Here is a 15,773-nt window from a genome sequence, read left to right as displayed (position 1 = left end):
TCTGTATCTCTAGTGCGAATTTTGTGGAGAAAGCCTATGGTTGAGGAATCAACCTGGGAACTTGAGAGTGAGATGTTAGAGAAATATCCTCATTTGTTTTCTTAGCGAGATTCTGAGGAAAGAATCCTGTTAAGGGGGGAAGGATGTAACGTCTGGGAAAATTACGTCTATAGTATATAATATTTATAAACATTATGTGTGTTAATGTGTCATTTATGTATAATTAACTGTCAAACCCCAATTGCTATATGTAACGTGCATTCTGTGTCGTCCAGGTATTTTCAGGATATTTTCAGATATCTTTATTTTGCATTTATAGCTTTCATCTCAAAAGTTATACGATCTGAATCATGATTTTAAAGCAGATATTTCAAATAAAATAATGGGCCTTATTTTTCATCAAACGACTTTTACCATTGCATTATTCTGAACATCTAGGTATTTTACAAATTTTCTCGTTTTACGAAAAATGACTTTTCCGGGCCCCATTGGGTGTTAAAAACCCAAAAAAAATCATATTTTTATTTTTATAAAATTATAAGACTTTCATTTATACCATTTCTTTGTATTTTTGCATTATTCACAATTTTTGGGAAATTTTGCCATATATAATGTACATATAAAATACTTATAAATTAAATTTTAATACTCAAAAATTATAAAATTAGGGGCTTATTAATTTTATAAGATGTGGAATTAGGGTCTTAATTTTAATTAGAAGTATTAATTTCATTACTATAAATAGCCTAATTTTTATTTAATTAATTATAAATAATCATTAAAAATCATAAAAATTCCCAATTTTCTCTGAAATTAGGGTTCTTGAGTACGAGAATCAAACTGTGATTTTGATCGATTATGGTAACCAAAAGGGGTCGTGTTTGTGCTCAATCTTCATAGTTTTTCAAGCTCTGTTCAATTTTATCATCAACACGAATAAAAAAGGTATAAAACTCAAACTCGATTTTGGGTTTCATGAACAGATTTGGGGTTTTGATTTCTGGAAATTTTTGGATGTTCTTGATAGTTGATAAATGCTTATATGTGTTAGTATAAGTTATATTCATCATCATTTTCATGTCTTATGTACGGGTTTGATCAATTCGAATTTTAGGGTTCATACTCGTTTTGATTTGGGTATTTTTGATTTACTGATATTTGGATTATGAAACTGATATGGTTAGTTTTGTCTTGTTGAGTAGTAAATTTTGAGTATTTTTACATGATTTTACAGTTCAGGATAGTTAGGACGAGCTCGATGGGTTTGACCTGTTTGTAATTCGGGTTGAATGATTTCATGAACTATACGACGATTTTTGGTTCTGTTTGATGTTCTGAATAGATTCTTCATGTCCTAAGCTTCATTTTGATGTATGGAACATAGAGTTTTAAGTTCAGGTTAGTAAAATCGTAGTTTGGCCGGATTTTAAGTTGGTTTCGCCGGAGATGGTGATGCAGGGGTGGTTCTGGTCAGCTACGGCCGAAATCGTGATGCTGCAATGATTTGGAATAGATCCTAGCTGAGGAACGAATCAAACGAAGTTGATTTTGGCCTGAAATTGGCTCACCGGAATTTGCTCCGGTGGCCGGTTTCTGGAAATAATCCGGTCATGTTCTTCATGACCCGGTTGACCCGTTTGGTTAACCCGGTTTTGATCTGATTTGTTAGATGCCTGGATTCTGACAAATGTTTCTGGAAAAATGATTTTTATTTTTATTTTTATTAATTATAAAAATCAGTTTTATTTATTTTATAAATTAATTAATTAATTAATTATTTAATTAATTAATTTATATTATAGATAATTCTGAAATATTTTCTAAAAATCAGATTTAATTATTTTCTCAATTATTATTTATTTATTTATTAATTAATTAAAAAATGATTAATTATTTTGATAATTAATCAAATAATTTTTGATAAATCGTAATAAATTCATTTTAATTTCCAAAAATTATAGAAAAATCATTTTTAGTTCTTATTTTTCTTAAATAATTATTTAAAAATTATTTTAAGGTTTAATAATTAGTAATAATTATTTACATTAAATAATAAATTGATTTATCTCTGTTTAATTGATATTAATTAGACCTTTAGTCCGATTCGAGCGAAACGAAAGCCCTTTGACTCAGAAAAAGGAATTATTTTCATTAAAAATAATATTAAAACCTAATTTCTTCTAGAAATTAGTTTACCTTGTTATTTATTTGATTATAAGCCGAATCGCGTGCCAAGACGAGTCCGATAAATCCCGAAAAATAGGAAAAGAGTCTGATAATGATCAGTTAAGCGATATTCCTCGGATTCATATCACACTTGCACTCTTTTGATTCTTGTTCATAAAAACTGATACACACTTGTTATTCTCTTGTTTATATTTCATTTTGATTCTTGATTTCTCCTTTTCCTTTAAATTTCTTATTCATATTCCAATTGCTACGGATACATATTGGTATATTCTGGTGATTAGAATATATCAAAGCATACCGATTGTTCCGGTTGCTACTCCATGGACTGGATAGTGATATTTTGGGGATTAAGTTTTACTTAATCCTAAGGAATGGGATATAACCGGATCCTTGAGATGGGCCGTAGTTCTTGGGTGCTCTACTGGATCTATATAGTGGGATATAGATCTGCACAGTATTCTGGCTGATCAGCAGGGTATAGATGCGAACTTTTGTCCAGTTTAGTTCATTTACATTCGCCAGCAGTGGCTTTCTTTCTATTCTCGCGGGATTATATCTTTGCAGATATACCCAGATTACCGATTCATTTAAACTGCTTTAACACTGCTTATATTTTGCGGACTTGTTGAGCAATTTTTGGCTCACCCCTTTTTGTTGTTATTAACCTTATTATTTTCAGTTAAGAAGGAATATGAAACCCATCAGGACTTGAGTGGTAAAGAAGCGGGTCAAGCCTCGGGATCCTCTCATACCCAAGGTGTTGATCCCAATCCAGAAGAAAGCTTTGAGTTGCCCGAACAGGTGGAGTGTAGATAGTTAGTAGGTGTGTATATAATATCTTGTTTTCAAACTTCAACCTAAAAAGATCATGGTTGGGGTTTAGATACATTTCTTTATTATTTGTTATTCAGATTGTACATGTTTGGTGATTAGCTAGTAACCCCTGACTTAAACCCCGGGTCTGGAGGGCGTTATAGAACTTCCAGGATTTGTTCTCAATACTTCAGCTCCATAGTCTCACAATCTAGCATAATTGTTAGTCCCAAAGTATTGTAGAAGGGGGGGTTGAATACGATAGCTATAATCTTTTTTGATTCGTTTCAAATTCTTCGTTAAAAGTACGGAATCAAAATAACACAAAACAATTCGAGGAATATATTATTTTATTAACATAAATTCAGCAACATAACAGTATGTTTATAAGAGTAATAAATGTGAAGCTTTAATGGAGCTCTCGTAAGCTTTCTGTGTTTGCTAAAGAAGATAACTAACTGAATGAATACATTCAATTGCTGCTTTGTAGTCTTTCAAATTCAATGGACAGGTGGCCTATTTTTGTCCACACATTTCATTAAACTTTGCTGCATTTGAAATCAATGAACAACACTTCTATGGCGACTGAGCTCTGTGGCAACCAGTATCCCCTGTGCCTTTCTCTGTGGCGACTAAGCTCTGTGGCGACAGAGTTCCTTTGTTCCTTGTAATAACCCCAAAAATTTTGGACTTTTTGTAACCCTTATGAATAGTGATTTTGCTGATTATGCTGAATAAGAAAACTTTTCATGCCACACTATGTAGGGGTTCTTTTATTGTTATTCTGAGATCATATTAGTACTCTATATGGTATATAAGTGTATGTAAAGATCGTCGGAATCCAAATTCGAACACTTTGATTTCTCCCGAAAATCCACCAGATACCGAAAGAATTGAGTATAAGGTAACAGGATAAAAAAGATTTAAATTCAAGGATTATAAGAGAGGATCATAAAAGGAATATAATGTATTGAGAAAGGTTAAGGGAACCCAAGTAATAAGATCCCGGGTATGATCCCTCAAACGATAAACGAAAACAAAAGTTAAGCGAACCGTTTAACAGATCAGCGATCATTAGCCAAGTAATTAGGAGTTAATCAAAGAGGTTAGTGGATGATGATGACATCACACCAACAAGAATAAGACAAGTGTGGGAAGATGACATGAGCATGGTGACTTAAGCATGACAAAAATGAGGGATTTATTGGTTAATTGTGAACCATTCATTCTTTACCATGGTAAAAATTCTAATTAATTGTCAAAGCCAAAAGGGAATCAACCAACAAATAACATAACACCAAAATCAAAAGCAACCAAAACAAACAAATTTTTCTTCTTCCCCCATCTATTGCTCTCGGCTTTTGGAAGAAAAACAAGGAGGAGTTTTTCAAAAACCCAAGCTACACACCTTCAAAAATTATAAGGTTTGTTTCTTTAGCTTCCATAATTCATAACTTAGTTATGCTATAAGTTTGGATCCAAGAATCCAAGGTTTACCTAGTTAATCAATTCCTAAAAGTTTAGGGTGAATAGTAACTTTCAAGAACAAATTTTTGATTTTTGATTTTATTTGTAAGGACAAGGTAGATTAAGCATAGATCAAGGCTTCCATGGGCATTCCAAGGATCTTTCTTTGATTAAAAGCTTCAAGGAAGGTATAACCTCTTAACCTAGCCTTATTATTGAATTTTAAGAGCTTGTTATGAGTAGTATAGTTCATGAGAAGTATGATTATTGTATATTTAGAGTTGGGTTGGTTTTGTAATGTTTTTGATGTAGTAAAACTTTATTATTGGTTAATGAACTTAAGTAAAGCTTTTAATTCATGATTGAGAGTGGTATAAATTGGAAATCTTGAGATGTTGGGGCTGTTGAAGTAAAGTATGGATGGAGTTTGGTTGTAGTAATGATTGTGGGTTGATTGTGGATTGATGTGGAGTGGTATAAATTTGGTAATCGCGTAAACATAGCCGTCGTAATGCTCGAATTACCTTAGACTGCTTTTGTTCTTAACATCAGGACCCGTGAAATCACTGTTAGGTTTTGACCATTGCCATGATTAGATAGTTGATGTTACGAGCTTCATTTTGATATGTGGTTCGCTTGAATCCGATGTACGGTTTAAGAGAAACGACCGTTTTAAGTAACGGCGTTTCGCGAACGAACCATTACCCGTTGCCTTACTTTGAAACCTTGGTTAAGGCCCTTAAATGACTAACTGGAGTATGAAACAATTATGTAAAGTGGATTAGGCAGTTGGTAGAGTACTCGCAAAATAATTGCCTTAAAATTCTTAATGGTTAATTTATTAAAAATGGTGGAGCCGAGGGTACTCGAACGACTTATGTGATTCGTTAAGCGTAGAAATGACCATAAGCGAACGTTAGGGTTCAATTGATTAAAGTCTAGTTTCTTAAGCGACCAGGGTTTAATTCCGACTTATGTTGTTGTTCATAGGTTATCTGACCCACTCTAAGCTTAAGTCTATCCGGGAACACTCAGGCAAGTTTTCTACCCGTTATACTGTTGTTGTGATGTATATATGTATATGCATTATCTTGTGATAGATGCATGATTGTTATTAGCAAAATCTTGCGATATATTGGAGCATGCTGATATGGTTTATATGCATGCCTGTTTCATAATATTGATATCTAATTGTTGATTCAATGCTTATAATTGCATAATACCTATGCTAGAGATAAGCAGTAGTTGCGTATACCCTTAGTATAGGGGACCCAAAGGCGAACATTTTCTAAAACCGGGAGTCGATGTTCCCGAGTATATTATATATATTTTTATATATATATATATAGATATAGTTTTGAAAACTATTAATCAAATAAGGTTTATTCGATAACTTTATTTTTATTAATGAATATTACTTTGAATATTCATTCGAGGACTTATGACTCGATTTATTTTATTTAAGGAATATTATCTTGAATATTCATTTGAGGACTTATGACTCTGTTTATTCTATTTAATGAATATTATTTTGAATATTCATTCGAGGACTTATGACTCCGCTTATTTACTAAATAATATTCCTTATTTTATTAAAGAATAATGTTTCGATAATCAAACTTATTTTCGATTATTCAAATAAAGATCGTACTTTCGTATAAGTATATCTTTGGTTATTTAATATTCATTTCAAGTATGAGTTTTAAAACTTCTACTTCAATTATTTTTATAGAGATTATCCTTTATGGGAATATTATTTAAATAATAATATTCAGATATTCTCTAATAGATCGGGACAGATTTATTTCATTAAATCAACATTACTCCAAATATTCTTAAAAATGTTATCGAGTCTTCAAAATGATTTTTAAAAGTTAGAGCGAATCCCAAAACTCATTTTTATATTTAAGATCCTCCTTTCGAAGGGGATTTAAATACTCGCTCAAAACCTGAGGGATCCGGCTCTGTGGTGTATTTTATATTCGCAACAAGGTTGCTGTTTTGATAAATGAATTGATTACTTACCCAACGTTCGGGAAGTAAGTCTATCTAATTGAGTCGGCATAAGCGACAGGCCAGGGTACGGTCTATCAAAGTGTAAGTGGCTGGGTGGCAGCCCATCAACGCGTAAGAGGCCGGGTGGCGGTCCAGCACAAGGTCCTAATGAGGCCAGGGTGATGACCAGTGGGGGATTCATCCATCTACTAGTAGAAAAGGTTACTTATTGGTATCTTTGCTTGATCAGTAAGATATCGAGTTTATGCCAAAATTCTTTTCTTTCCAAAATTCATTGGATATTGCAACTCTGTTCATACTTTACATGACAGAGCTTTTCAGGAAATGTATGAGATATATATGGATATATATATATATATATATATATATATATATATATATATATATATATATATATATATATATATCGGGACTTAATGAAGTATCTCGTAACTTCATTTCATTCAATAATATTTCAAAGATCGAATTTATGCAAGTCTTATCTTGTAGTCTCATCTATGTGATGAACTTTTGAAACTGGTTATAACTTGAACGATGGTAGTTCAAGTAGTATTTGGAAAAGATATAAGTATATTGGGGTATCTTGTAACTTCATCTTTTCAACTTATATCTGGTTAATGATTATCTTATGCATGACAAAGATTTTCAGAAAAATGTTGAGACAAGGTTAGATATATAAGATCACTTTGCAACGATATTTTTATACAGTTATAAACTGGAACTCTGTGTATATTATACATGGTAGAGGATTTCAAAGATTTTGAAAAGGCTGAATATTTTGTGACTTGGTCGCGTTAAGATAACAAACTTGGTTCATTTCTTCTTGACCAAGACTTCCATGAGTACTATGGGAATGCTCATATATTGTTAATTATTATACATATTATTTTGGTGGGCTTGTTTCTCACCCTTGCTTTTTTCTTTCACCACACAACAACAGATAGTCAAGATGAACAGGACCAAGCTCCCAATTCGTGAGCGGATATGAAATGTTCCGCAGTTTCCTGTAGGCGTTGATGTCATTGTAGCTGAGGAAGGAACTACCAATAGGTTAGGCTTTCAACTTTTGATGTACCAGACTTATGTATACTTATGAATTGTAATAATGGCAAAGAATATGTAAATTTATTCAGAAACCTTTTTGAGGTGTAATGGCTTATAATTGTGGAATAAAATGACTTGTGTTATTTTTGGATATTCATCTCTGAGACTATAACTTGTGGTGTGTGTGTATATTGTGGGGTCACAATACGCAGTAGTTGGTTGATTATTAAGATTAAGTATTATTAAGGGAAATGGAACTCGTGACAACCCGGATCCCCGACCCCGGATTTGGGGGTGTTATAGAAATGGTATCAGAGCTAAGCGTTATAAACCTCAGAGATGATGTGACGTTAAAATAATAAGTTCACTAAGATAATAAGAACTCTTTCCAAGTTCATAGTCGGACTACCTAGCGTAGTACTGACAATTAAAACCCTTATGGGAACCCTTATAAATATCGTGATAGAAGCGTAGTTCGTTATCGTATATGGTAGCGGGACTCCGAACCCTGAGGTTGAGGAGCAACAGCGCGATGATGTTTTACTACATATTGGGGATCAGATTGTGGATCCGATAGAGCGTCCTAACGAGGGACTAGATGATGTTCATATTAAGGATGTAACAATTAAGGATGTTATCCCAGAAAGGATTGTTGTTGAGAAGGATCTCGTGAAGGATCCTAACAAGACTGAAGAGATGATCGCTAAGGAATAAATGACCATGGTCAGGGAGACTACCAGAGGTAGGATTGGCCGGTTACTACCGGAGGTTCGTTCAAGTTTGCAAAGATAGTAGCCCCTTTAACGCGGCTTACTCGTAAGACTGAGAAGTTTGAATGGACAGAGAAATGTGAGAACAACTTTCAAGAACTGAAGTAAAGATTGGTGACGAACCCTATGTTGGCATTTCCGGATGGAAAAAGGAGATTTTGTGATTTGTATTGACGCTTCACATAAAGAATTAGGGTGCTTCTTATACTGCACAACAAGGTAATCGCGTCAAGACAATTAAGAGAATATAAAATTCGATATCCCCACCCATGAGCTTGGGCTCGTGGCAATAGTTTTGCCCTAAAGATTGGAGGCACTACTTGTATGGAGAGAAGTGCGAGATTTACACAAGCCATAAGTGCTCTAATGCACTTTCACGTAGAAAGAGCTCAACATGCGCCAGAGAAGGTGGTTGGAGCTAATCAAGGATTACGATTATGAGATTCTTTATCATCCAGGGAAAGCCAAAATTGTGGCTAATGCCCTTAGTATAAAAGAGAGACTCAAGATGAAAATGTCTTTGGGAGAGTTGATAAGAGATTTTGAGAAAATGGAAATAGAAGTGAAGGTAACCGGAGTCGGTACCGAAAAGCTGTTTGAGATTGCAATACAGCCCGAATTATTGGAGAAGATCATATTGTGCCAAGAAAAAGTGATGAATAGAGGGAGATAACCAATGATCGGAGAAGAGATTAATACCTAGAAAGATGATGAGGGAATAATGAGGTATCCCTATAGAATTTGGGTTCCAAATGTTCAAGAGCTTAAGGACTGGATCTTAGATGAAAGTCATAGTTCGAGGAATAAGAGTTAGGGCAAACCCTGAATGTGATAGTCAGGGAGGTTGACATTAAGAAAGAAGGAGCCCATAACATAATGAAGCGGAAAACAAGGATTTTAACGTATAAGATAACCCCAAGTATGGGAGAAGGATGAAACATTTCATACTAAGGAAATAGAAAGTAGAGTAAGGAAAGGAGACCCGAGACGGTACTCCTTTACGGAAATTCATGGACCTGTCTAAAAAGAACTTAGACTATTATCCCCAACCACCACCCTGAGGAGACAGTGTGGTGGGAAATTCTTTCAGGACCTTTAAGTCGCTAAGCTCTCAGAGTTCCAAGGAACAAGGAACCCAGTAGAGGCGAGAGCCTGGCTAAAGGAAATATAGGAATCATTTGAGATTCTAAATGATGGACGAATCACAAAAGACTGTTTTTGTCACTTACCCTCCTAAGAGAGAGGCCACCCGCTGGTGAAAGACCAAGAAAGGCACAGAGCCAGAGGTTAGAATAAACTGATTAAAGTTCAATCAATTGTTTTCGGGAAAGTAATTCCCAAGGTTATGGAGATAGTGTAAAAGCTTTAGATCCAGAACAAAGGCGGATGAGTATAATGAATTATGAAGCTAAGTTGTAAAAGTTGTCAAGATTCGTTTTGATGACAAGAATCCATGAACGATGTGATGTTTGAAGTCAATGAGTAGTGGTTTCATGAAATGATTGTAATATAAAAGAAAATAAAAAAGAAACTGAAGTGAAAAGGAAAAGGAAAATAAAGACAATAGTGTTTGAGGAATGATAAGGGAGTTGGGTATGAGGAAACCCTAAAGACTCGTAGCAATAGAAATAGAAAAGTATGTAATCGTCAGGATGAGGGTGATTCACTATGAGTTAAAGTTGATGGTTGAAGGCATGGGAGATACATATATTTTATCCCCTATAAGTTGGGAGGATTCGAGGAAATCTTGAGATAGTTCGAAGGATAAATAATGAGACGCGGATAGACTGAGGAGACAAGAAAGTAAGAAATTAGGAAAATTGGATGAAGGAAGTGACCTTCAAGAATGTGAAGTGTAAGACCGGTGGCATGATACCCAGAAAGGGAGACGCCAGGTATGAAAGACATCCCAACATTGAGATGACTGTTGAGATAAACAACAAAAGTAAATGAGGAATTATTAAGAAGAAGTTCACGTTGAACACGACCAATATCTTCCAGAACATCCCTGTTGTCATTACCAAATTAGGAAAGAAAAGCGGGTAACCATTGTTATCTTTTGAAGGCCATATGGGTTGACCTCGGTTTGAATAAGGATGCTATTGTGAAATTGGTATAGACTATCTGGGTGGGAATGATTGAATAAGATAATCTATCAAGGATATATGACTTGATTTATCCATGGAAGGATGCAAGTACCTTTTTAAAGGTGGAATTAAGGATATAACTTCGATAACTTGAGATGAACCATAGGGGAATGCATGAAGGTTGGCATTTCACCCTTAATAGGGACAATATGAGTTTTGACAGTATGAATTGGAAAGGATTAAGGTAACAACAACCTTTGAGGATCAGTGAAGAAATTTTTCAGAAATGTATAAACAATGGATTCTAGTATTAGTAAATGATATTTTGATATGCCCTGTATCTAGGGAATACAGGAGGAACGATTTAAGGATAACCTTAGAGGTTTTATAAGGAGAAAGGTAATATTCGAAGTTCTAAAGAATAGAATTTTGATAAAGGAAAAATGGGGTAAATTATAATAATTCCAGGTGGGCACGTGTTAAACCATAAGAAGTATAGATTGAACCAATGAAGGTCAGAACTGTTAAAGCAAGAAGGGCCCAAGATAAAAGACGTCCTAAGTACGATCGAGAGTCAGCCATGATAATGTTTACATTTAAAGACTAAGGCAGTGACTTATGGAAAAATGGTGATTTTTTTTTATCATAAGGACTTAAGAAAAGCATTTTCACATAAGCAGTGATTTGAAATGAGGTAGAAAGTTTAGTGAAGGTGGTTAAAATGACATTGATTGTAAGGAAAGATTAATATCAGGAAAGGCCAAAGAGGTGGCCGGCACTTTAAGTATATGAAGACAATTATCGGCGCTCGTGCCAGAGGAATACAGTGATAATGGTTAAAGCCGTGAAGATTGTATTATGGTTTGAAAGATTGACATTCCTTCTGATGATTGTACGATACTCAGCCGTGATAGTAGTTTGGTAAAGATTTAATTTATGAAATCGCCGTGAGCGGGCTATCTATCTTATAAGGTCATATCTTGAGATAAGCCAGGACCATGTTACGAAAGGACTAAATGAACCTTTAAGCTTCATGTCTCCTAATAAAGACATATGGTTAATAATGGTATTAACCTGCTATCTTTGCTTTTATTGAAACTCTTCTGCAATTTTATCTGCTTCATGTCATATGTACGCCAAGTTCAGGAGTGTTCTTCATGAATTATGAATGGTGATTATGTTAACTCCTTAGAAGAATTTGATACGACAATATTGGACTCCGTATGATTAGATATTAAGATTCTGAGGAAAGTGAATGACTACAGTAGGTCAGCGATGGACCATAGTAATGCAGCAATGATTCTGCGAGTAATGAGTCGATTACAATCGTAAGAGTTGTATTAGAATGGATGTTGAGATTGAGTACCACTAATCCAGTCATGGTGATGTATAAGTTATCGTTGATAGACTAATTAAGTCGATTATCTACCTATTGAATATTTATTCCTTCTTATGAATAGAGAGCCGTATTACTATACAAGGAAGGTGAAAGGAATATGTCCTAAGTCCAATCATGTATGAGGTTTTAGGAATAACTTTTATGTAATCTATTTTGATTTCATTGATATTAATAAAAGACTTGTTTTGTTTTTATTACGGGCTTTATCTATTTAAGTGTTTAAATAAGATGTACCATAGTTTAGAGTAAAGCTTTTTATGGATTATGATGTGATCATAATAGTGAGACCTAAAAGATGATAACTCTAAACTTAAATAGTTCCTGGTCGTAGGATTACTAACTGGTAATTAATAATTCGCAAAGATCGGTACATACTATGCTTGCTTCATTATGAAGGATGTCTGTTCTCATAGACATTTGTGTGGTGACACTATAGCTAGTATGTAGGTGCTTATTATAGAATAAGTTCACTGAACATGACTCGCCCAGCTGAACAACTGATGGAGACACTCACGTGTCAGCAGTTGTTCACATAGTGATAGTTGTGCAAGTATCCTTAGACTTGAGGTCATCATAGTCATCTTGTGTACACTGAACTATGCTTTGGTTTAGTTCTTAGTCTCCAGGGACAATTATTAGGGCTCTTCTGGGTATAGGAATTTGTACACGAAGATAGTGTATGATCAATAAAGGATCTACCCCTTCCAGTGAAGGAAGCGAATGTTCAAGGCTGATCCACTTATGCTAGTTCAGGAATCTCTGGCCAGAGTGAATGAAATTAGAAAGGAGTTTCTAATTTGCATAGAACTACGCATAGTAAATGGTAAGCAAGTGATTGAATTAGATAGGCTTGACACGAGATCCATGCCTTGTATTTAATCGGGACATTGTAGGATAGAAGGAGTTTATTGTACGGTAACTATTCACTGAATAGGTTCTTGGTATTCTAAGCAGTGAATTCATATTATCCGGATAGTCGCGATATGCTGAGAAGTATCCCTCACGATGTAGAATAAATGTGATTAATTAATTAATCATATTTAATAAATTAGATAATTTATATAAATAATGATAAAATAGTTTTATTATTATTTATTTCTACTACCGGCTTAATATTGAACCTAAAGGGTCACACCATAAAAAGAGAATGATTTAATGGTGGAGGAATTAATTAATAATGGCTAATAATTATTTATTTGTGAAATAAATAATTAATTGGCAAATTTAATAATTGATTAAATGAGATTTAATTGATTATAAATTAATTAAGAAAAGTTCTTAATATTATTAATTAAGGATTTAATTTTTGGAAATTAAATCAAGAGAGAGAATTATTTCTAAAGTGTTTAGAAAAAGGATTAATAATTAAAAGGTGTTTTAATTATTAATGAGAATAATAAATGGGATAATAATAATATTATTTATGGGAAAATTTCAGCTGAAAATTTTGCCGATAAATACACTATTATAGACCCTATTTTTATTCGAACCCGTGAACCCCAAAACCCAAAAAGTTTGGAAAACCCAATTCTCTCCACCTCCTTCCTCCTCCTTAACATCGTTTTCTTGGTGGATACCGCTGGAGTGCTTCACACTTGAGGAGCAACTGTTAAGGATCTCTGATCGTTGTCTCCGAATTATTTTAAAGGTTAGATTCGATCACTCGAATTTTTATTCACGATTTATATGCTTTTATTTGGATTTTATATGTGTAAAAGTGTTTTGCCATGCTCCCGCTGCGTTTAAAATCCATCAATGGTATCAGAGCATAGGTTGTATGCATATAGATCTGTGGTAAAAATTTTAGAATTTTATGTGCTTGTATGAATTAATTATGAATTTTACAAGTTATATCATGGATTAATTTTGTCTGATGAGAAATCGTTTCTCAGAATAATTTTGAATGTTGATCTGTGTTCTACAAGTGTTGTAGATCGTCTGAGTATTTTTTTCATAATTTTATGATGTATAGATTTTTTATTATGAATTTTTGAAGTTCTTGTAATTAAATTCGTAATAAAATAAGTATAAATATATGTATATATAGTATATATATATATGTTTGTATTGTTTGTATCGGCTGCTACATCTGTTGTGCACGGAAAGAAAAGTGACAGAGCACAGTACGGCGACACGGAATTCGAGGAGAGAGAAGACGGCGACGTTCGAAAATAGGGGAGGACCGCGCGTCGACCACGCGCGCGTGGAGCTCACTCGCTAGCGTGCCACGCGCGGCGCGTGGAAGACACGCGCTGGAGACGTCATGCTGACATCATCAGATGACGTCATGCTGACGTCAGCATAGGGGTTCGGGCGCGTGGGGCGCGTCTGCGCGTGGGGCGCGTGGAGGAAAGTCAGATACGCGCTGTCAGGCGCGTGTGCGTGTGGCCGCGCGTGGGGGACTTTCTTTCAGCACGTGGGGGTGCGTGCCAGCTCAGAATTGGGCGATTTTGGTGCCGTTGGATTCGTCTTTTCGAGACGCTTCTAATGGTATATTATATGATATTTTATGAAATTGTTTCGAACTGTTTATAGCTAACAGAAGTGTTTTAAAGCTGTTTTTGATCGTTTGAATTGCTTTTAAATGCTTCATGTGATATATAGAGATGTATAATGCTTAGACTAATGTGCTAGATGATGTAACATGCCTACCTTGATGTTTATTCATGTTTATATATGTGATATATGCTTAGTTTATCATGCGATGATAGATTTAGGTGAACTTAAATGAACATAAGGCGTTTGTTAGACAACCTAGTATAGTGAAATTGTTTCATAACCTTAAGAATAATATTATGAATACAATCATGAGATTCTTGTGTTTGTGAAACACGTAATTGAATATGAATTTTCGATATGAGAGAAAGGATGATTCTGTCAACAACATATTTTTATCTGTAAGAAAGGGTTATTAAGTGACGCCTCTTGACAATGCTCCACCCGATCTGGGAATCATCTGATTATTGATTTGAAATATTTAATTTAAAAGGAAGAATCTCTTTATAATATAATTATGATTGTAATGTAATATAATCCCTCTAAAATTAAATAATATCAAGTAGTAATTGGCCAATGACACAACGGGCTTGTGTCATCATAGCCTTCCAACATGATAGAAAAGTAGTTCTTATTTTTGAATCATTGTCGGTTCATGCTACAGCCGAGGGCTTTGATTTCGAAATAAGAAATACTTGTCTATTACATAGAGATGTGTACATTGAATAAGAATCTAAAGGTCGGTATGTGCTACAACCGTGGGCCTTTGGGGACTGATTCAACTGTACGGAATGTTGGGTTTGACTTGACTTAGAATATTGAGTTTGTCGTGCCACAACCGAGACTCATTATTCAAGAGGCTAAAGTTTGATTAGGGAATAACATAAGATGTAATTGACAAGAGTTGTCTGCCTATTGAACATTACATGGCGGTTCGTGCTGCAGCCGGGGTTGTGTAATGGAATGTAGGATCCCTATTCCCACTAGCATTATGAATGCTTAATTTTTCACGTAGGGGGTTGAATAAATTAGATAAACTAGTGGGAGCCACTTATGAATAAAGACCCGATTCATATAGTGTTTTGAAATGAAATCGATTATTTGCTAAGTGTTGTTATGTGTTTATCATTTACAGATTTACTTTGTACGTTATGTCTTCTGCACTATCACTCAGGAGCATACTGGATGCTCACAAATTGACTGGTCCTAATTATGCTGACTGGCTTCGAAACTTGAGAATTGTTCTCAGGATTGAGAAGCTGGAATACGTGATTGACTCACCTAAGCCTACTGAACCTGCTAGTGATGCACATAATGATGAACATGTTGGTGCAAGCATAGAATTCTAGTAACGATGATGTCTAGAATGAAATCCCAGATTCGATTTTCGCTGTCGAGGGAGTTTCAACGGTGATTGTTTATAAGCTCGAGCGAGAGCATGGGTCCATAGGACGATGGACGGAATAGTAAATATTCAGGCACATGAATTGC

Source organism: Apium graveolens, chromosome 5, assembly GCF_009905375.1.
Source record: "Apium graveolens cultivar Ventura chromosome 5, ASM990537v1, whole genome shotgun sequence".
NCBI lineage: Eukaryota > Viridiplantae > Streptophyta > Magnoliopsida > Apiales > Apiaceae > Apium > Apium graveolens.
This window is presented reverse-complemented; position numbering follows the sequence as displayed.